This window comes from Meriones unguiculatus, chromosome 7 (genome assembly GCF_030254825.1).
Source record: "Meriones unguiculatus strain TT.TT164.6M chromosome 7, Bangor_MerUng_6.1, whole genome shotgun sequence".
Lineage (NCBI taxonomy): Eukaryota > Metazoa > Chordata > Mammalia > Rodentia > Muridae > Meriones > Meriones unguiculatus.
Genome location: NC_083355.1, coordinates 7862089 through 7885884, shown reverse-complemented (window position 1 = coordinate 7885884; position 23796 = coordinate 7862089). Strand labels below are relative to the sequence as shown.

Below are 23796 nucleotides of genomic sequence, written 5' to 3'. Positions count from 1 at the left end.
GCTTGTATGTATGTATGTATGCATGTATATACATGCATGCATATATGTATATACTCATGCATGCACACACACACATCAGTACTTGGGGTTCAGCCTGGGTCTCTCTGCACACTGACATAAGTACCCCATCTCTGAGTTGTGGCCCAGTCTTCTTTAACTTTCGTGTGACAGGGTCACATACATGCCACCATGTGTGTGTGGAGGTCAGAGGGCAACTACCAGGAGTTAGTCCTCTCCTTTCACAGTATAGATTCTAAGGATGGAACCCAGGTTGTCAGGGTTGGTGGCAAGCGCCTTTACTCACTGAGTCTTCTTTTACTTGTTGTAAGCATTAAGATGACAACTTCTCACTAACTTTCCCAGGCTGGCCTTAAACTCAGTCTGTAGTTCCAGGCCCAGGACTTCCAATCCTCCTGCCTCAGCCTTCTGAGTAGCTGAGATTATAGGCATGTACCACAAGCTCAGCTTTCCTTCAGCTCCTGAGCCCGCTAATCCTCCAGCCAGCAGCAGCTGCAGGCTGGTGAGGAGTGTGCAACCCACTCGGAGACATTTCTGCACAGTGAGCGCCTCCTTTCAAGGGCCTCGTTCCAGGATCACATCCAGGAAATGCTCCTTGTCTGCCGCACTGGTGGATGTAAAGGCACACCATCTTGCTCTCCTGGGAAGACTTCCCTGTGGGGAGAGACAGGAAGTGAACTGCAGGTGGTTGTGGAGAGTGGCCATCAGACAGCTCTGTATTCAGTGGCCAAAGCCTATATCCTCCTTCTAGCACAGGGCTGAATCCTCAGTAAATATCACATACCTGTCTTCCTTGGCCGGGGTGTGTGTCTGCAGAAGCAACACAGGCCAGCCACCTGCCTCACATAGAGACATCTATCTCTCTGGGCCCTCCAGTCCTGTCCCCTTCAGGAAGCAGCTCCTCTCCCCTACCCCCACAGTCACCCCTCTCCTCTGTCTTCTCTGCCTCCCATTCCCCCCCAGCTCAGCTCAGAGCTACCTGGAAGGATTTTCTTTCCTATTCTCCCTCGAAAGCATCTTCATCTCCTGCTGTTGGCTGTCTGAGCAATTGCTTGCCACCATAAACCAACAATACAGTTCCATAAATATGTTGTTTAGCCTTCCTATTATTCTTTCCCGTTATTTATTTCTGAAACTCCATTATTAAATCTGTAAAGTGTTCGATGATACAGTGGCAATGAAAAACACTGTATAAAGGGGGGTTTGTTATTATTATTACTCCCTGATTAAAACAAGGAAGAAAAATGAGCCGCATTAAATCAAACTGGGTTCCCTTGTGCCTGCAGGGGCCTTTGCTCACAGGTGACAGATGGACACCCCCAGGAGGCGTTAGGTTACGTGGGCTGCTGTCCCTAGATTCCTTTGCTCTCCCTCAGTGGCAGTGGCTGTCTGTGACACTCTGGAGAACCTAGGATTTGCAGGAGGCCCTGGTGCCAGATGGAGTTTGTTCTGGGCAAAGTGAAAGCGATTCCGTTTGCAATCTTACTTTTCGCCATCCGTCACAGACGGTGACATGAAGAGGTAATGGAAGCGCCCGGGAATCCTGCTTTTTTATTTCCACTCGGCAGCATTTCTCTTGCAGGGGGAACATAAATTCAGTTGCTTTTTGTGCAGATTTTGCAAAATTAGTCTCTCTCCATCTAGCTGGGGGTACAGATATATACACCCTGGATAGAGGGATGGAGGAATGGGTCCACCCTGTGATGAAAGGGAGCCTCATCTGTGGGAAGGGAAGGAGGGAAGACCCAGTGGAGAACCACCTGGTGCTTGTCAGACTGGAGCATTTCCAGGACCTACCCCAGACTCACTGGCTAAGAAGATCTGCAGGTAGGGCATAGTGGACTGTGTTAATCCCCGTGCTGGGTATGACAGCACACAGAAGGTGAAAGCAGGAAAATGAAAAGAAGATTGAAAGACTGAAGAAGGAATCTGAGGCCAGCCTGGGCTGTAAGAGACTGTTTTAAAGTCACACACACACACCGTCCAAAGGGCAGGAGGCTAGTCTGTTGTGACTCTGGTTCCAGAGCTAGACAATTACAGCTCAAGTTCATCACAACTCCGAGTGGGAGCTCTGGCTTCACCCACTCTGTCTGCAGCTTCTAGGACTGTACCCGTGTGTAAGGCTACTGGGCAGTGACAGGAGAGCTTTTGAAAGTGGGAGCTCTCTGCAGCTGGAGCTATGGACGATGGAGAAGGAAGGGGACTTTGAGAGATAAAGGATCCTGGGGCACTGGAGGTGAGTATCTGGGGGTTAATTAGAAAGACATAAACAATTGAATCTGACTGGAACTTTTCCCATGTCAGAGTCAAAGGCAAAACTCATCTCAACGGGCTGAACTTGGGACGCCTGACTTCGTACGAGCCAAACTGACATCTTGTCATTTTGTCAAATCTTCATGACATCCCACCAAGAGAGAGCACAGCAGAGCATATGATTTGATTATTTTGTGATGGCCTTCAGATAATTTTATATACTATGGGGTGTCACAAAATCTAGCGCACTCATTGACAGGTTGGACTCTGTTGCTATGGAAACCGCGCCAGGAGAGTGGAGAGACTGGGATTTTTTTTTTTTTTTTTTTGGACTTAGCCTCTCCCCACCCCACTAGTCCCTTTTGCCTCAAGTCACCCCACTTTCCTGTCATTAGCTTCTACTTTTTAGATGTCTGTTCTGTTCCAGGCCCAGTGATGTCATTTACTTTTCTATGAAGAAAATGAAAAATGAGCAGAGAGGGCCAGAGACTTGGGAGCTTTCTACATGGCTGCATGGCTCCTACCGGATTGAGCAGGCACTGGAAGCCAGGCTTGACGGTTTCTTTCTTTCCTTCCTTCTTTCTTTTTGCCTCACATCATTAAGCTATAATTGGTACCTGAAAACTGTATGCATTTTTATTATATTTACATTATATATGGTTGATATGTGTTGCTTTTTGTGAAATAGGTTGGTAAAGTCACAGAGGCCTCAGGTCAGGCACTTAGCTTGACTTAGTGGTTTTCAAGTCTGCCAAATAGCATCATTAACGTGGGTCACTGTGCTCTACACAGCTCTCTAGAACTTATCCATCTTGTCTACCTGAAACTTCTTAATCTTGAGTGACATCGCCCACTGCCCTTCCTCCCCAGTCCTGCCAAGTTCTAGTCTGCTTTCTGTTTCTTTCTTTTCTTCCAGCGTTCTTAAGACTATGGCTCAAGTAGCTCAGGCTTGCCTCAGATTCTCTACATAGCCAAGAATGAGTTTGAACTCTCAATTGACCTCCCCTACTAACCGAATGCTGTGATTACCATGCTGCCCAGCTTTCAGCTTCTGTGTTGAATCAGTTTTCAAAACCCAGTCTTCTCCGGGACAGTGTGCCAAGTGGTCATTATTCTCTGGTGCCTGTGTTTGCTGAGGTGTGTAGTTTCTCTCCCCAGGTTTATTGTAGAAGTAAGAATCCCTAGCTTTCAAGGTCTTCTGCCGTAAGAGCTGAAGAGTGTGCTCCCAGCTCTGCTCTCAGCTTCGTGGAATGCTGACTGAGGCTAATGGGGGGCAGCTCTGCTGTCTGGTCACTTCCAGGGCCACTCTGCTGTCAGCTCTCTCTATTGTCACCTCTGTCTCCATCCAAAGATACAAGAACTGCTTGAGTGGAGGAAGTGCCTGGAACTTCTCTTTGCTACTTCCTGCCTGGCTGTTAACAGTGACACACAGGATGAGAGAGCCGTGATAAATGGAGCCTTTAAATTACCTCAGGGTGACACTGCTTGATTAAGGGAAGCACTCGGTGGCACCTCAGTGGGTAACTGCTCACTTATTTATCTTTGAGGAACTCATTTTAATACCTACACACTTCTTTATCAACTCCAAATGTTCCCCAGCTCAGACCGGTCCACACATATCACTTCACAGACTCAACCATCTATTACCTCAGATCAACCCTGTGTTACCTCAGCTCAGTTACCTCAGATCAACCCTCTCTTACCTCAGGTCAACTCTCTGTTACCTCAGGTCAATTCTCTGCTACCTCAGGTCAACCTTCTGTTACCTCAGATTAACCCTCTGGCTTCCACAGGGCTCTGTTCTCCCTGCCTGTGTCCAGGTAGTGTTTCTTGGGTACTACATGTAGCATGTGTGTGACCTTTCCCACAAACACATCCTCCTTTGAGTGAGCCAGCCTGGAAACCATGAGGAAAGTGTTTTAAAGTAGCTACAAGCACCCACACCAAGGGTCCTCCAAGGACCCATTTTAAAATAACTCCAAGGAGCCTCTCATACTCCCAGACCTTAGCATCATCCTGCAGCATCCATTGACCAGCTTTTCAAAGTGCAGCTTATGTGCACTCTTCCCTCAGTGAGGTGGAACCCAGTAAAGTCAGTGTGGGGATTTGGTCTGAAGTAGCCCCCTGCCAAGACACAGGTGTTGGAGGTTTGGTCCACAATGCAATGTTCAAAGGCAGAGCTTTGGGAAGTGGTTGGACATGAGGGCTGTGACTTTGTCCATGGATTAATCCATGCATGGATCTGTATCTGGATTGTTGCAAGAATTCGTTCCCTGGGGGAGATAGATGCGAACAGCATTTCTTAAGGTCCCAAAGACCCAAAGTACAACTCCTTCCCAGTTCACCCTGGGTGGCCAATGAGCTTATTGAATTTACTTAAAGAGCTTGGGTGAAGGCTCGCTGATAGGAGTGTGGGTGACCCTAAAGCAGCCATGCTGGAAAGTCTGCACCCAGCATGGATGGTGGCTCCTGCAATCCTGTGAGGATGAAGCTCCCTGTACTAGTCTTCCTTAACCCATAAATTCTTGCCCCCTCTTCAGGCCACAAGCATTTAGAGCTGTTTGGGAGGGGTGGCTGGATAGTCTGGTGAGTATTTAATGGACCTCCCCAACCCCTTATTCTAGGAGATAAAAATCAATGGTCAGAAGTAGGCAGGCACAGCTTATCTCATAAAGATAGTGGTGGTCTGGTTTAGAGGATGGGCCTTACAACATGGATGTGCCACAGGGAGCTGGCAGGGGGCCGGACCAGAGGAAGTGGGTCTTGGGCTGTTGTCTTTGCCCTGAACTCCTCTTCCTCTGCCTGCTCTCTGCTTCCTTTCTTCTGTGAGATGAGCTACTTTCCTTTGTCATGTTCTTCCACTATATTGTTTCAGCTTCCTCTATGGCCCAAAGGGAACCATAGATTGGTGGATTGAAACACCCCAAACCTTGCATAAAAGGTTTTCCTCCTTGGGATTAGTTACTTTTTTATTAACATCAACAAGCACCTGAAAGAAACAACATATGAAGGGACATTTGGTCTGTCTCGAGGTATCAGAGAGTTCAGTTCAAAGTTCGCTTGGTTCCATGTACTTGGAAAGGATATCATAGCAGTAAGAATTGGGGGAGGGAGATAGGAAGCCCAGAATGAGGCAGACAGTGGCCAGAGTTAACATACACCCCAAGATTCTACCCCCAAAGGCCCTACCTCCTCTGTTTCTAAAACCTTCCAGAACAGAGCCATCATGTGGGACCAAGAATTCATACCATGAACTGACAGGCTGACATCACATACTAGACTTTTCAAACTTTGGCCCCCACTTGCCAAAGTGATGTCAAACTAACACAGCCAAGAAAGGACAGTTCTGAGTAAGTTACTCCTGAAAGCCTGGCTTCAGGTCAGGGTGACATTTCTCAGAAGAAATCGGTTTCCAGTGGATAGCAGCCAGCATCTCCCCCTTGGATGGAATAGGCAGTGTCCATGGTCAGGGGCAACAGGAACATGGCCTTGAGGAACATGAACTACATTTCCTGTCTTACCATGAAGACATGGACTCCCCTCTGCTCTGTCAGTGTCTCCTCATCTCTGTTGGGCTCACAGGCTCTCACAGCTCACGTGCCACCATTCCACAAATGACAGAGCCACTTGCTCAGGGTCCTCAGCTCCCTTAGACCAGATCTGGGATTTCAGCTCAGGGGAGTGGTATTTTCCTGTTGAGAAAATTTGCCCAGGCCAGCCATGGTCAAGAGGCAGAGATTCCCCTACACCAAAGGAGATGCTGCTATGGCTTTGACAGCTGAAGGGTGGCTGCGGACATGCATTCATTCAGCCAGCCAGTCATTTGTTCACACAACTATGTATGTCCTGCCCTGTGCCAGAAATGGGGAAGAGAGCTAATGACACAGGAGGGTTAACTGTCGAAAAGATCAGCTCCATGCCCAAGGTCAAGATTGCCTCCATGTGTTTGCCAGAGGGATGGATGGATGGATGGATGGATGGATGGATGGATGGATTGATGGATGGATGAATGGATGGATGGATGGATGGATGGACAGCTGGCAATAAAGAAGCAGCTAGAAGCACATGGTCCAATAAAGTCAGGGCTGGGGCTGCTTGCTGGACCCCTGGTGCCCCGGCAGTGCTGCTGATGTGTTCACTGCTACCCTTTTGAAGCTGCACTCAACTTTCAGTTCAGGCCTTTGGTTTCTTCACCACCTGAGGACTGCATCCCTCCCTGCGATCAAGACACCCCACTCTGGGTCGCCTAGTGTAATCTGTCACCCTCCACACCTGACACCTCTTCAGCGCTACTCCAGGTTCGCCAAGGGGGTCATTTATTTCCTCCTTGGAAACGTCTAGGTTGTCGGAGTTAACGGTGACTTATGAGACTAGAGGGCCCTCAGTTTCTCCCTGGCCATATTTCAACATGGGAAGTTTCCCCATGGCGGCCCTGCTATTTCTCAGTTCCTGTCAGCCCCTCTGCTCTTCTAAGAGGTACAGGGTGCTCATGACGAGATCTGAGGAAGGAGGTCCCACCCAAGCTCCTCCCACAAGCCCATCTTTGAGAACCACTGTGGTCAACCTGGTTAGGAGCATCTGTGGCCTCCGTGGGACCTCGTCATCTCTAGTGAGCAGACACCCCTTTTGCTGTTGTTCCTGGTTGGTTAGAGCTGTCTTTCTACCTGGGCCTCCTTTGAGGGAAAGAGCATCAGACAAGGACAAATCATTCCCAGGGAGGTCTGTACCCAAGGCTGCTCCCTTTGCCCTGAGACTGTCGCCTGCAACCCACCTTTCAGCCCTGGCTCACACTGACTTCTCGACCGGCTTAGACCCCTCACTTACTAACACCAACCTGAAGAAAAAAAAAAAAAAAAGCCAAGTGGCTTCTAACCCCTGTAAGAGGCAGATACATAATGACGGAGCGATGTGGCGTAGCGGTAACAAATTGTCCGTATTATAGCGCTTTACATCTTGATATCCATTCTCCTCAACGGGCTTATCTGTAAACCGACTGAATTCACACTGGGATGCTAAGAAAATAGCTGTCATATAATAGATGGGGTCTCCTGGAAAATGAACATTTACAAATGGCTGTAGCATTTACTTAAAATGTCATGCCAATTGCTCGCTGTTGTCTTTATGCAATGAGATTGATTTTACTGCTCCTTGGAGTCCTCAGCCTTGATGGGTAGTTTTTAATGCAGCAGGGAGATGCTTTTTGTGTTTAATCTATAAATATAGCATGCAAAAGCGTAGGCTCTTTAAGGTACAGTGAGAGTCCCAACCAAAACTCCTTTTCCCTAGGATATTCCTCCCTTCAGCCTCCCTGGAGACCAGGGCAGGGTCTGAGTGGATCCTACTCATGTATTCAAATGTATGCAGATATATGCATTTTGTTTAACTAGTTAATTCATTTGCCAGGCCAGGCAGTTAGGGGTTTCACAGTTTAATACCCACTCTTACTTCTCCTTTCCACACCCAATTATGCCTTGGGGTTTTACTTACAGAGTTTGTGGAGTTAGAAGCTAGTAAGTTGGGGGGGGGGTGTGGATAGAAGCTCACTTTTTAAAGCAGACTGCTGCGGGGTCTCCCCAAGATGACACCAAGGGCTTGGCCAGCTTCTGAGAATCCCGAAAGCCTAGGACAGCCAGTCTACCTAGAAAATGTACCTGTCCTGACACCTCACAATATGGTCATGCTTTCCTCCCTTGTTTGCTGAAGAGCCGCTTGCTGCTGTCCTTGGGCTGGGAGCTACAGATGGCAGCATAGCACCCCTACCCGTGACCCCAGTGCCCCATGCCCTCTTCAGAGTGCTGCATCTCCTCAGAAAGAACAACAATGGCTGATGGAGGGGAGGAGAGATACAGGAACTGAAAAAGTGGACCAAGAGAGAGAGAGGAGCTGCTGAATAAGACCAAGATAACTTCAGCTGAGTCTCTGTCCCAACTGCCTAAGAGAGGGTTCCGGATAGATGGATGAATGGATGGATGGGTAGATGACAAAAGAGAGGCACCTGGAAATACATGGTGCAACAGAATCTGGAGGAGGCAGGGTACATGCCAAGTCCCTGTTGTCCTGTGCCCTAAATGACATCAGTGAAGCTGACATCTGACCTCCATTCATTTTAGAAGTTGCACTCAGCCTTCAGTCCAGGCCCTGATGTCATCTTTTCTATTTCTAAGGCCCCAGCTGCCCCACAGAAAACAGCACCTCCATCACGCTTGTGTAGATTGTGGTAAGGCCTAAAATGCCTTTTCATACGGACATTTCCCAGTCCTAGCTTCTTAGCATCATCATGGTCCTGATAAACCCAGCAGGCACCCATCTTATCGAAGGACTTGCTCCCACCACCATGCTCTCAGGGCTTGGGAGATGTCACCCTTATCCTGACCCCTTTGTTCAACAGCATTTATTGAGCATGCACCATCAGCCAGGGGGCAGAAGACTGCCTGGAGCAGCAGAGAATCAGGAGACTTGGTCACTGCTCTCAAGAGCATCTACATTCAGGTGGCAGGTGGGGACATGTCTCCTTTACCTGGGAATACTGGGGAGGGTGGAAGCTGAGACCTGAGGGGTGAATGGGTCAAGGTGAGGGAGGGCTAGAAGCTCACTCTCTAGGTGAGGATCAAGGAAACATACACAGTATGTTCTGAGGACTGGCTCAGAGGACCAGGCTAAGTCACATGCTTTGCTAGAGAGCCTAAAATTTGTTTCCTTTAAAAAATTATTAGTATTTGTAAAGACTTACTTTAGTATTATTTGTGTATGTGCATGTGCTGCTGTGTATCTATGTCTGCATGAGTGGACGTGCATATGTGTGTTCACAGATACTCATGGAGGCAGAAGGCAGTAACTCCCTTACAGCTGGAGTTACAGGTGCTTGTGCACCACCTGACGTGGGTGCTGGGATCCAAACTCCGTTTCTCATAATGAAGCAGAAAGTCCGATTAGCTTCTGAGCCATCTCTCCAGTCCCAAGACAAACCTGCCTTTGGATTTCCCCTGTGGAAAGTTTCAAGGTGGGGAAACTGAGGCAATGGTTAGCCCAATGGGCTGGCTGTGGGGAATCCTGGGTCCTCTTGGGAAGATAGGCATTAATGAATAAGTCCCTTCCATGGAAAGTGATCACCTCTTGGATGTATTAGAGACAGCTATGGTTATCAATGCTGGCCTTAAAAGAAATGATTGGACAGAATCTAAATAATGATTTAGATTGATTACCCGCAGATAACCCTCAGTGAAGACACGAAAACAGTACAGAGAGCCAATGTGTTCAGAACATCGTTAATTACTCGGATCTGGGACCTAGCATGCCGTTAGCATTCTATAAATGGTAGAAAGAAGGAGAGACCCCTTCTCCCACGGAGTCTCAGGCCTCTTCTCTGTTCTTCACACCACAGGTTGGCTCCCTTATGGTCAGTGTCAGAGCAACCAGTGTGGGGGCAACAGGAGCCTACCCTGTTGCAGGGCTCCAGCTTGTCCCAGAGATGCCCACCCATCAGATTCCCTTCTCTCTCCCAGCCCTCTCACCTTCCACCCCCCTCTCCTCACACCTGATCCCTACTCTTGTTCTCTTCTCTGAACCCTCTTCAACCTAGTTCCCTCTCTTCATCCACTTCTGTTGTCTATTCTATTTTCCATTCTGAACCCTTCTTGTTACTTAGTTTTGTGGGGGTTTGTAGGTTGTAGTTTGTTTATCCTGTACTCATATCCACTTATAAGTGAGTACATACTCTGTGTGTCTTTCTAGGTCTGGGTTATCTAAGGATATTTTCTAGTTTTATTTATTGGCCTGCAAATTTCATGATTTCCTGTGTTTAATAGATGAGTAGTAGTCCATTGTGAAAATGTACCACATTTTCTTTATCCATTCTTCAGTTGAGGGACATCTGAGTTGTTTCTAATTTCTGGCTATTATGAATAAAGCTGCTATGAACATAGTTGAGCAAATGTCCTTGTGGATCGTCTTTTGGGTATATGCCCAGGAATAATATAGCTGGGTTTTGAGGTAGAACAGTTCCCAATTTTCTGAGAAAGCAACAGATTGATTTCCAAAATGGTTGTACAAATTTGCACTCCCACCAGCAATAGAAGAGTGTTCCCCTTGCTCCATATCCTTGCCAGCATATGCTGTCACTTGAGTTTTTTATCTTAGCCATTCTAACAGGCTTTAGATGGAATCTCAGTGTTGTTTTGATTTGCATTTCCCTGATGACTAAGGATGTTTAACATTTCTTTAAGTGCCATTTGAGATTCCTCTGTTGAGAATTTTCTCTCTAGCTCTGTATCCCATTTTTAATTGGATTATTTGGTTTAATAGTGTTTAATTTCTTGAGTTCTTTATATATTTTGTATATTGACCCTAGATAAGATGTAGGTTAGTGAAGATCTTTTCCCAATCTGTAGGCTGTCACTTTGTCCTATTGACAGTGTCTTTTGCCTTACAGAAGATTTTCAGTTTCATGAGGTCCTACTTATTAAAAGGTAGTCTTAGTGTCTGAGATGTTGGTGTTTGGTATTCTGTTCAGGAAGTCATCTCCTGTGTCAATGAGTTCAAGGCTAGTTCCTGGTAGGATATGGGGGTGACTCTAACTGAGATTCCTAGAAGCAGAGGACATGGAGACTGAAGTGGCCACCTCCCAACCAGCAGGACTTCCAGTGGAGGGAGGGGGATACCAACCCAATCACAAAACCTTCAACCTAAAATTTACCCTGCTTGAAAGATGTGCAGATGTGCAGGGATAAAGATGAAACAGAGATTGAGGGAATGGGCAACCAATGACTGGCCCAACCTGAGACCCTCCCCATAGAAGAAAGCCAGCCCCTGACACAATTAATGATACTCTGCTATGCTTACAGACAGGATCCTAGCCTACTGTCCTCTGAGAGACTCCACCCAGCAGCAGATCGAAACACATGCTGAGACCCACAGCTAAACATTAGGTGAGCTCTGGGAGTCATGTGGAAGAGAGTGTGTGTGTGTGGGGGGGTGGAATAGAGGAACCTGGAGGGAACAAAAACTCTACAAGACCAACAGAGTCAACTAACCTAGGCTCATGGAAACTTACAAGAGACTGAACTACCAACCACAAAGCATTCATGACCTGGATCTAGGCCTCATACACATACGTAACCAATGGATAGCTTGGTCTTCATGTGGGTTCCCTAGCAATTGGAGCAGAGCTGTCTCTGACGTTGACTCTGTTGCCTGGCTTTTTTTTTTCTTTTTTTTCTGTTGCCTACTTTTGGATCACTTTCCCCTAGCTGGGCTGCCTTGTCTGGCCTCAGTGAAAGAGGATGGGCTTAGTCCTGATTCAAATTGATGTGCTAGGGTGAGCTGGTATGGGGAGAGAGGGGGAGGGAAAGAGGGTGGAGGGTGGGACAGGAAGGAGGGAAGGCACTGCAATTGGCATGTTAAATGAATAAATAAATTAGAAAGAAAGAGAAGAATAGAATAAAACAATAAAATAAAATAAAATAAAATAAAATTGGGGCAACAAATACAACCTACACCAAAGACGAACAGAGTATCTCACCTTGGCCTGGCTGCTCTTCTGCGTGAGGGGAAAGTTGAGGCTGGGTCTGAAGTTAGAAAACCAGTGTCCAAATAAAACCCCCAAAGTAGAACTGCAGAACCTTCATACAGATCAAGCCCTGAAACTAAACCACCATCTCTTCCAAGGAAAGCAGCCTGGGCACTTCTGTCGGCTCCCACCCCCTGTGCCAAGAGATCCTGTTACCCTGGCAACTCCTGACAGGCTGGGAGACTGCACTCTGGCCAGAGGCATATGGGTAAGCCAGAGCTGCAGGATGGGGGTAAGGAGCAGTGAGGACTCCATGTGGGTGCTGACTGAATCACTTATCCATTACTGGATACAAAGTCAACCCCAAACTCAGTAGATTATAACTAGAGTCCCTTTAGGCCATCTCACAGTGTCTGTGGGTCAGGAATTCTGATCGGCTACAGTGGAAATGTATCTCTGTTGTCTGATGTCAAGGGCTTTGGCTGGGAAAACCAGAAGGCTGTGGGTAACTCAACAGTTCAAGGCTAGAATCATCCAGGGGCTTTTCACACCCATGTTTGATGATGGCTACCTGGTGTCAACAGAAACCCCAGCAGGCCCTCAGCTGGAATACCTAAAGGAGTTGTCTAAGTGTGTAGCTTTGAACTCCAAAGCAGCAGGGTTGCTGTGTTCTGAGAGCAAATATCTCCAGAGAGAGAGGCTGGATGCAGGTACAAGGTGTTTTTATAATCTTGACCTAGAAGTCACTTCATATACTCTGTTCGTCAAGGTAATCAGAAGCCCTCCCTGGATCAAGGGATTTGGGAGTGTCATTATTATGTAATTAAAAAAAAAAGAAAGAAAAAGAAAAGAAGAAAGAAAGGAGCCCCTGGAGACATAAGGGCCATCTTTGGAAAATGCAATCTGCGAGGCAGCATGTAAGCAATCTGCTTAACTTTATTTAGTTAAAAGAAAATTACACACAGCCAAGGACATGTAGGCTGCCTTCTGTCTAGCAGGTAGGCTCTCTAACTTTACCACTAAGCAGCTATGGCAGAGTACAACTATAATCCCAGTGCTACAGGGACAGTGATAAGATGAGTCTGAGGCCATCCTGGGCTATAAGAGACCCTATCTTAAAAATACACACACACACACACACACACACACACACACACACACACACACACACACACACCTCTTATGAGTCAGGCACAGCAACTCTCCCAGGTGATCTCCTAGAAAGTAAAGGAAGGCACAGGGCAGCTGAAGGGGTGTTCTGGTGAGAAAGAGTCAGAAGCAAGCTAGTGCAGGCCTCAGGAAGCTCCTGACCACTCACCATTCTGTGCAGTTCACATCTGTGAATTCTCACCCTGACTCACAGCAGGACAAAGGGTGAGGGCCTCCTGGCGTTGCCATCACGACACAAAGTCTCTATGCAGTCCCTGAGGCCACAGCCACTGGAGAACAAGGTCACGGGCTCTCGCTGGCCCTTCCAGCTGAGAACAATCCAGATCCTTCCCACATCCCAGCAGGGTCTCCATCATCCCTCTGCCTCCATGCTCAAGCTGTCCTAAGACCTATCCTGGGTCTGCCATTTCAACCAAGCCCATTCTACTCCGGACTGGCCTCTCCTCTACCTCTGGAAGATTCTCAATCTGCCATTTCCATAGTCACTCCCAATATTCGCTACTGACTCTGGGTGTCCATGGCCACCTGACAACTGATGTCTCTAGTAACAGGCAGCCCACTCACATCCATGCCTTTTGCAGACAGCTGGGCCCCATAGGAAGCTCCGAAATCTCATTGCAAACAAAATGGAGCTCATCTCTAGGTCCCACTGTGACACAAGCGTCTCCATCTCTACACCAGAATAATTGTGCATTAAAGGGATGTCCCGGGGCAGGACCTGTATTTATGCTGCTTTATAAACAGAAAGCCTTTTAAGAAGCTAATTGTGAGGGTGGATGGTGGTGGTGACTTCCCAGGGAGATGAAGAGTGCTATAATGACGTGACTGGGGGCCATGAGCGCCTGGCAAGGGCAGGGGGCCATTCAGAAGAGGGCTGGGGTCCCTCAGACTCTGAGTTGGGGCACCCAGGGAGGGAGGGAGGTCATGGCCCAGGAGAAGCTGGTTAGGACGTGGTGACTTCAGACAGGAAAAGGAGGTCATGGGGAAGCGGATAATTTGTTGCAGTGCAGATTTGATGAGGGGAAAGGCTAGAATGAAGGGCAGGGGAAAGCAAATATCAGGCCATTAGCATTCACAGAGGCGGAGGATGAGTCCACTGAGCTAGGGTGCTGGGTGGGGAGGGTGGATGTGGGGCAGCCACTTCAGGAAGACACCGAACTAGGCATCGCTAGGCTCAGAACAGAGAATTGCTGGCCTAGGACTTTTGGGAGTGCATGGATAGGACCAAGGCTGCAACATTCATTCATTCATTCATTCATTCACTCACTCACTCACTCACTCACTCACTCACTCACTCAAGCAACAAGCAAGAACTGGGGTTGCCCTGTGGACAAAGGTACAAATTCTTTTCCCACCCAAAGACTCATGAGAAAGAGAACCCACAACCTTCCCCCGGGGGAAACTGAGAAGGCAAGCTTACAGACAGGCAAAGGTCCCCCCTAGCAGAAAGGCATTAAAAGAACCCCAGAGGCCACAGAAGGGGGATTAGATTAGAGGAGAGAAGGAAGCTCCTATAAGCAGGGCCCGTTCCATCCCCCCTGTGGATCAAATAACCCAGACCGTTCTCTAAGCTCCTCCATGGGTCCCTAGTGGTTTCTGCATCTCATGCAAGCACCCCATTCCGTGTTCCAGGTCCTCTGTGCATGTCTTCCTCCATTTGCTGGTCACCTCACTGGGTCACCATCCTCTCTGGAGGTTATATCAAGAGGGCCCTCCTTCACAGCCTGTGCTTCATGCAAAGCTAGTGGGGCAAAGCCTGAGGTCTTGGTAGCTCTCAACAGGTGAGACACTGCCCTTGCCTCTGAGATGTGACTGTGCCATGCCAGCTTTCATGGGCGATAAGCCTAAGAGTTCTGAGAGGCTGGAGTATGGCCAGACAGTAGAGCACTTGCCTAGCATAGGCCAGGCCCTGGGTTCAATTCCTGGCCCCAACCAAACATAATGAGATCCCCGGGCAGAGAATGTAGCTCAACTGGCAGAGTGTTTGCCTAGCGCACAAAGCCCTGGGTTTGATTCCCGGTGTGGTGGGGAATGCCTGCAATCCCAGCACTTAAGAGCAGAGGCAGGAGGATGAGGAGTTCAGCATTACTCTCTGCTACATGTTGGATTTGAGGCCACTCTAAAAAACATGAGGCTCATCCTGTCTCAACAAAAGAGTTTTGGACTCTTCCCACGATGTGATGAGGTGGATGTTTCTGAGCCTTGGATCCACCAAAAGGAATTCACCCAAGGGATTTGTCTGCCCAGCTCCAACGTGAGGGCTCTGGGTGCTGCTCCTGCCTCATGTTCATTGGTGTCTTTGCGGTGGCTGGCTCCGGTCAGGCAGTGCAGCTTAGATCCCTGCAGAGACCCAGGGACAGCTGGGCCTGAAGCCACTTCACAGAAGCTTGAGTTTCCTTTTTTTTCACCCCAGGCTGAAAGCTTGCCTCTGTGGTGGCTGATCGATGGGAGAAAATTGTGCTTTCAGTTTTAAATCACTCTTGGTCGGGAGGACACCTGTACCCTCTACATCTTTTACAGCTACTGTTTTATGGCTCTGACCAATGAAAGGTACATCACTAGCACCTGTGCAAAGGCCTTACCCAGTGGGAGATACCTCACCAGCAACTCCCTGCCCAGGGCCCTGCCCAGTGGGAGATACCTCACCAGCAACTCCCTGGCCAGGCTCTGCCCAGTGGGAGATACAGCGCCAGCTCCTCCATACCAGGCCAGAGCTGTCCTTTTGACCCAGATGAAGGTCAAAGGAGGAGATGAAAGTTTGACTCGTCTCTGTCAAGGCCCTTCCCTGTTCTCCTGGGTAACCAGGAGGGACCATGCAGTGGTACAGGAAGCCATCTGGGAAGAGGTGTGCACCCTTAAAGACCCACTGTTGGAGCAGGTGGCCTGGCTGCCCCAGAGGGTATTAAGCTGGCTTTGTGCAGTTGCTAGGTGCCCATAAGTCTGCCTGGGACTGGGGTAAGGCCTCCTCGGGCCCTCCACCAAGGCTGTTTGAAAGAGGCACTCATTTTATCAAGAAAGCAAACGATATAACTGTACCTCCTGTCCCCATGGCCCCCAGTTCCTGTCTGCTGTTACTGAAGCTGGCCTAGCCTTGCTCAAGCCGCAGTATCCCGCTGTGTGAAGTCACGCTCCGGCAACCTACTCAGCACTCTCTCTATGGCTTATCCCATAGCGGCCCAGGTGGCCAGCAGACACAGGCAAGCATGCCATGCTACTGCATGTTCAGCAGGCCCTTGTTGTACTAGACAGGAGCCTATTTACCTCCGGGAACAATTTTGGGGGTCCCAGACAGTGGGGCAGACTTGATCCTTTTCCCACAATGTCTCTCCCCTGGCTGAAGCATCCTGGGGGTAAAGAGAGATAATGAAACTGATTCCGAGATACTTTTGAGCCCCCGGAGCGCATCCAGCGAAGCCTGGCTTTAGAATTGACTCACAGGTACCCTGATTACATGGAGCATCTCCAATGGCACATACATTATCAGCCAGGATGTTCAATGCCTAGAATCTCCCATCATCCCACTCATCTTGCCCAGCCTGGCAGGGACTAAAGTCACCCCCTTCACACATGTCCCCAGTGGCCATGGATAATATTTCTTTCCCACATGGTCCTTCCCCAGGCTGCGTTCCCGCTCTAGCTGGCTTCTGCTGGCTGCTGCAGCCTGTAGTGGGTAAGGGGATGGGTTTGGGTATGCTGAGGACTGGTGGCCCACAGGAGTCCAGGGACTCCGGACTTCTCATCTATTTCTTCTCCACTCGGCTCCCTTGACTGCTGTGCATTTCAGCTCCTAAAAGGCCTAGCTCAGAAGAAGAGGGTGAATAAGGAAGTGGCCTAGCCACACAACGAGACCTCGGGGGTCATAGCAACATGAAAACTCAAACCAGGGAACAAGGAAGGTTAGAGTAGCACATTCTAGAACTAGAGTCTTTGGCTTTGACTGCTGTGGCGGTTGACATGGATTGTCAGCTCGACGGGGTCTAGAATCACCCAAGAGACAATGCTCAGGGCACGTCTGTGAGAGACTATCTAGACTGGTTTAGCTGAAATGGAAAGACCTAAGTGTGATAGCACCATTCCACCAGACGCAGCCCTGGACTGAATAAAAATGAGAAACAGCTGAGCACTAGCACTCATCTGCCTGCTTCCCGACTGAGGAGGGGCCAGCTGCTTCATGCCCCTGCAGCCTGGACTGCCCCACCATGATGGGCTACCCCTGGCACAGTGAGGGCGCTTAGAGCCTTCCTTCCACAAACTGCTTTTGTTCAGCAGTTTGTTACAGCAGCAGCAACGACGACAAATACGAATTTGGCACCCAACCAAGTCAGGTTGTGGCAGACACCCCTGATAGCCAGAAAGCTGGAATCAGGAGAACAGCAGAGATCATATAGTCTTCAGGGGTGTCCTCAATCTTTTTCTTCCCCGTGCACCCATTAACCACTCACCCCACCCTGTACCGCCTGATTCCCACGCAGGACTCAGGAACAGGGCCAGCCCCTGGCACCCTGTGGCCTGATCCCTGTGAGTAGACAGACAGAGTCACTCTGGGCATGGGGAAGGAGGTCAGTCCTCGAGCTGGTACAATAGACGGGCACAGATCTGGCTCGAGAGCATCAGCTGATATCCCACAGCAGCCACACGCGTTTCATCTGGAACTTATTGGAAAACCTTGCTCAGGGGATCTGCTGCCTCCCGAGCTCCACACCCAGCTCCTGTCCAATTGGCGGGAAGGCCCTTTAAAGGATTATTTCTCTCCACCATGAGCATTGTGTGTTCCTGACAGGATAAGCCCACCACAAATTAATACCTGGGGCAGATCCTAAAACACAATTCTTCCCGGCTGCAATAATTCCAGCCAACCCCTCTATCTGCGCTGACAAAGCCAGTAAATCTTTCACTGTTGGAATTCATACATTGTTTTTTTTGTCCTCCCATATCCAAAATGGTCCAGACAATAAACTTTAGCTCCTTTTATGATTAGCCATGTGCACATGAGTACGCACGCTGAGAGCATCAGCAGCAACCAGCCAAGAGTCCCCCACCAACTACAATCTGCCGGCTGCTATCCTTACCCTGCAGGCAGAGAGCAACACAAATCATGCCAAAGTCAGTGGCAATGGGATGGCATACAGGAGGGATGAAGGTGAGATGGGCTGCCCTATCTTTGAGCAGCTCAAAGCGGTGGCCAGAGGTGAGGGAGGCTGCTCAGCCATGTGCGAGCAGGGGGAGGCAGGGATACTATGGAGAACACAGAGCGAGCCCCCAAGCTATGATGGCCCTGCCTGCCTCTGTGCTTTGAGTCCAGGGGACTCCGAGGATTTTCACCCTCCTGCCTTGTTCTTCTATCTCCTGTTTGTTGACAAGCACTTCATGGAATGACAGACCTAGGTCCCAGCCCCACAGGCCTGAGCACCTCCATCTGCACACTGCAACTTGTGACAGGGGGCCCTCCAGGTCCCCAGGGCTGTCAAAGGAAAGGATGAAAGTTAGACATGGGGGAAGAAACACCAATGTCCTGTGTTGCTTTCAGAACGATGTGGCCCAGGCACACCCGAACCCAAGCAGCTCAGCCCTCTGGGAGTTTGGCTACCTGGGGCCTGGAGCCTGCATTGGTCTTCCAGGGCTGGGGTCGCGCATCACTGTAAACCAGGTAGCTTAAAATGACAGAAAGTGATCACCTCACAGGTCACAAGCATGGGTGACAAAAGTCAGAAGCCAAATTGTCAGCAGAGGTAGGGCCTACTCAAAGCTCTGGGGTAGTGGTGTCCCAGGTCTTTGCTGGGAGCGTCTTGGAATTCCTTGGCTTATGGATGCATAGCTCCTGTCTGCCTCTGCTGTCACCCAGCCTTTCCATGTGTCCTGCCTGTTTCTGGACACCAGACATTGCATTCAGTGTTTCTCCCAGCCCAACCTCATCTTACCTTAACTAAATTCATTTTCGGAGATCTCATGTCCAAACCAAGGACATGTCTCAAGGCTTTAAGGGACCAATAGCTTGAGGGGACTCTACCCCTCCATGGTAATGCTAGGGTGACATTGTCTGCATGGCTCCCATAAGGCCAACTCCCAGGACCATCCGATTCCCTGGTATGAGGGTTAATCTTACTTCATGGTCCCCTTGAGTGGCTTTAGAATCACCATGGAAATGCACCTCTGGGTGTCTCTATGAAGATGTTTCCAGTGAGGTTTTCCCAAGCAGGGAAGATCTACCCTGAATGTGGGCAGATCTCATGGGATGGAGTCTTGACTGAATAAAAAGGGAAACAAGCTGAGCACCAACAGTATTCACTGCTCTCTGCTTCCTGACCATGGGTGTGATGTGACCAGCTGCCTCCCACTCCTGCTGGCATGATTTCCCTCCCCGCCGTGATGAATGATCCCCTCAAACTGTGAGCCAAAATAAGCCCTCCTCCCTTAGCTTGCTATTGCTGGATATTTTGTCACAGCAGTGAGACCAGTCATTGATCTGCTGGCAATGCACGCCAGGGGACACTCTTGGTTCTGTCCTACCTCAAGAACTGTTCCAGAAGCAGGGATGTCACCTTGTCAAGATGTTCCCTAAGGACCTGGGCTCCCACTGGAGAGATGCCTCAGGGATTAAGAGCATCAGAGGACCCACGCCGTGGCTCACAACCACCTGTAACTCCAGTTCCAGGGGATTAGATGCCCTCTTCCGGCCTCTGTGGGCACCCAGCACGAATGTGATGCACATACATGCATGAAAGCTAAGTCATCATGAACATAAAATAAATTTAAAATTAAAAAAATAAATAGGGTCTCCCAGAGGAGCTGGAACACACAACAATTCAGAACAGCCCTCTAACCCTCCTCTAAGGCCGGCTCACACCCTCTCGGCCTCTTGAGCCAGCCCCTGCTCTCTCTGTAACCCAGAAATGCAAGCCCCTCTAGTCAACTCAAAAAGTATGACTCCACTCAGGCAGTTCCTCAGGGCCTCTTTGCCCACCGTAGAGAGTGGCTGCCATGGCTCAGTAGTAGTCCATTCTCAAATTGTAGTCTAAATTATACATTAACTTTTTAAGCAGCAATTTAAGCTGGCAGGGAGACAGATTTTTATCCACAGCGAATGCCCACCTCAGGCTGTAGAGTTCATTGAGGGTTTGTGTGATGGGCAATAGTTCTCACCCACCTTGGTTTAAGGGACATGGCTCTGGTCCTTCTCTAGAGGGCACCACGGAGCACGTGCCATACCCGAGGCCTCAGTGCTCACAAGTGATGGGGCTCCTTGCCTTGGGCCTGTGTCCTTCCAGCCTTTGCAAACTGGTAGAACCAGAGAGGACTCTGCAATGAATACCTGTGCTGAAGTAGGTGATGTAGGCACTCTTTTGGGGACGCAAATAAATCACCTTTTCAGTGTTATCCTGTATGTATGTGCACACACATGCACAAACATGTTTGGACACATACAGAGGCTGTGGAGGACATCTGGTGCCCTGATCTCTTTTTTACTCTCTGCTCATTCCTTAAGACTTAGAATGTCTCACTGAAACTGGAGTTGGCTGGAGGCCATCAAGCCCTGGGGATCCTCCCATCTCTGCCTCCCACAGTACTGGGGTTACAGGTGGGAGCTACACCCAGCTTCTTTTTTTCTTTTTTTTTCCAGTAAGGTGCTGGGATTTGAACTCATCTTCACATTTACACAGCAGATACACTTACTTTCTGAGTCATCTCCCTAGCCTTCGTTCTGTTTTCTGTTTGTTCATTTTGTATTATTATTATTATTATTATTATTATTATTTGGTTATTGTCACTTTCAATTTTTTCTTAGATAGAAAAATTGGAATTTTTTAAAAGATAGGCTACATACCTCCTTCTTCGTAGATAGCTAAGGCTGACCTTGAACTCCTGATCTTCCAGCCTCCACCTCCAGACTGCTTAGATATGGGCACACACCTATTACAGTTTATATCCATCTTCCTGTTAATTACTGGAAAGAGATGTTACCTTTTCTGTGAATAAACAGTCCTGACATTTTGTGGGAACAGACTTGTTCCAAAGGGGCAGACAATTCCCCAGGGCTGGCCTCTTGCAGAGGAGGTCAAGCTTTTTTGTAGCATCTTCAGGTAAAGCCTGCCTTCCCCGCCTTGCCTTTCCAGGAGCTGTCAGTCTGCCTCTACTCCAAAATCAGCACATCTGGCCTTCCCTGGGCAGTTCCTAATCTCTCCCCAACAGAATGACTGCTCAGCCCCCTGCCTCTGTCACTGCCTGGGCCTTCATCTGCCCTTCCAGATCGGAAGCCCAAGGTCATCTTGAACAAGCATTGCCAGAATCTGGGGTGGCACTTGGGGTCCTGATGCCTGGCAGGTGGCCTTGGCCTTTGGGAAACTACAGAGTGGACTCCGTTCTCCAGAGCAAGGCTGCCCCGGGCGGTCTACCACGTGCAAACCCTCTCAGACTCCGCTGTCCTACATCTGTTGTTGAAGGCCGAGATCAATTTGCTTCTGAAAATGAGGTGGATCAATATGAACAGTGCTGTCTGCTGAGGAGCGTGTGCAGCTGTGTTGATATGCTCCACCCACCCCCCCTTGCTCTCCCTCCCACATCCTGCAGTCCTTTTCCATGGCTCTCAGTCCCTTCACTTACTCCAGGCCTCTATGCCAGAAGTGGTCAGGCAGAGGAGAATTGGACATACCCTCCCAGCATATGGGAGGCTGAGGGAGGAGGGTTGAGAGTTCCAGGTCAGCTTGGGTTATATAATGAGAGTCTGACAAAAGAATTGAAAAAGAGGGAGGGAGAGTGGAAGAAGTGTGAGGAGGAGAAAGAGAAGAAGAGAAGGAGGGAGGGAACGAGGAAGAGAGGGAGGGTAGAAGGAACACTGGATTGTGTAGTATGAAATATTTTATGTGCCTGTCCCTTTAAATGTCCCTATGACTTTCAGTGTCAGTTGGCTCTTGGACTTCTGGGAAGAGTAGAGTATATAAAAAGCCAGCAGAGGCTGAATAGGAGGAGAGAGTAGTAGAACTAGGGAATAGGCAGGAGTAAGATCCAGAAGACGGAAGAGTAGGGTCAGAGAAGACAGTTGATACAAGAAGAAAGGAGACTGAGTAGAGCTAGAGACAGGAAGAAAAGAGATGGAGCAGAGTGAAAATGAGAGACAGTTGACAGTGAATTGAGCTAGTGGAGGGAGAAGAGAAGACAGTCGGTGACAGTTGAGCCAGGAGGAGCTGAGCTGAGCCAAAGAAGATATTGTTAGGAGACAGTTAGGAAAAGAACCCACAAACAAAGTAGCTAAAGATAAAATAAAGACTAAAAGATTGTTCTCTTGCGAACGCAGCTCCTATGCACCTCCAATCTCCTTCCTCTACTTCCTTCCCAGACTTCAGTTGATTTCTCCTTCTTTCCTTCATTTCTGTATTCTTTTCCCATCTTCCCTTCCACTCTCCCTCCCTCCCACTCTTCCTTCCTCTTTTCCTCTCTCTCCTCCTCCCTTTCTTCCCTCTCCCCGCCTTCCTTTTCAATTTCTTTGTTAGAGTCTCATTCATATAGCCCAAGCTGACCTAGAACTCTCACTCCTCCTGCCTCAGTCCCCCAAGTGCTGGGATGCCAGGCATGAGCCGCCACCACATTTGGCTAATTTTAGCTAGTCCCTGACAGCTGCACCTGCTTCAGAGACCCAGGCCTACTCCATAGCCTGGGGTGGGTACATGGGTGGCAAAGTTAACGTGGGCACTCAGAGGCAGGCCATGGGTCTAGGTGGCTGGACACACACAGCACTGCAGTCAGGGGTCCAGGCTTTTCTCACACCTCTGTCCTTGACAAGGTTCATGACCTTGGATGCCAGCGATTGACCCAGCATGGTTGATGTTTCCATCTGCTCCCCGGGGATGATAAGCTTCGCCTGAGTTATTGCATGATGCAGAGTAAGCACCCAATTAATATGAATCACAGCCCACACACGCTCCAGCACTTGCTAGGGGCCACTTCGTCTGTATTAACTCATTTAATCTTTGCAACAGTCCCATGATCCCTTACCACAAACAGCTTTGTTTCTATAAATGAGAAAACAGAAGTGCAGAGAGGACAGTCTCAGGCCCAGGTGTGCCAGTAAGTGCCCAGGCAGGGGCCAGCGAGATGACTCAGGGGGTTAAGGTGCTTGCTACCAAGTCTGATGACTTGAGTTTCATCCCCAGGACTCACGTGGTACAAGAGAACAAACTCTTGCAAGTTGTCTTCTGATCCCCACCTGCATGCTGTGGCACATGCATGCCCACCCCGCCCCCAACATATTAAATAAATAAATAAAGTATAACTGAAAAATACTAGGATGTTGGGAGGCATTTAAAACAAAATGTACATGCCCGACCAGGATTTGAACCCAGGAATCCCAGGTCTCACACCCACAGACTCAACAGCACCACCATTTCTGGGTCAGACTAGGACAAGCTGCAAGTCCTAAGGGCTGTGGGCCAGCCATTCCTTCTCCTTAAACTCCCTCTGCTTTCTCTTTGCCTGTCTCCAAGGTGAAGAGGAAAGCCTTGGGCCCTCCCCCGGGGCTAGTGCTGGCAGAAGCACCAGACACCAAGAATGATGTAGCCGCCTTAGGCCTGTCGTTGTGCTGTGCTCAGCGGCTTTGCTTGGAAACGATGATGGAGTAAGATTTAGAAGCCTGGAGAATGGACTATTATTCTTATCCGTGCTAATAAAGGTGAAAGCGTTTTATTTTCTGATGTGAGTGTGGCTCAGACGACAAAATGCCTCCCTCCCTAACTCCCTCCTCCCTGTGAGCTCCTGTCTTCCTGGATTTCAGTGTTCCCTAAGAACTTACAACAGGCTGGAAGGACAGAGTGCTGACAGACGCACAGCTCCTGTCCACCAGGGATTGTTCAGCACACATC

At 49.0% G+C, this 23796-nt stretch overlaps 1 long non-coding RNA gene across 2 annotated transcripts; it reads left to right on the top strand.

Annotated features, from left to right (window-relative positions):
• Positions 1 to 1550: 1550 nt before the first annotated feature.
• On the top strand, positions 1551 to 23587 carry LOC132655099 (uncharacterized). Of its 2 annotated transcripts, XR_009592734.1 has the most exons (5): positions 1551 to 2254; positions 11112 to 11195; positions 11935 to 12044; positions 22722 to 22821; positions 23422 to 23587. It is a non-coding gene; the product is annotated as an uncharacterized LOC132655099 (long non-coding RNA). The 2 variants fall into 2 exon arrangements; XR_009592733.1 differs by having other exon boundaries at positions 22722 to 23587.
• The last annotated feature ends 209 nt before the right edge of the window (positions 23588 to 23796 follow it).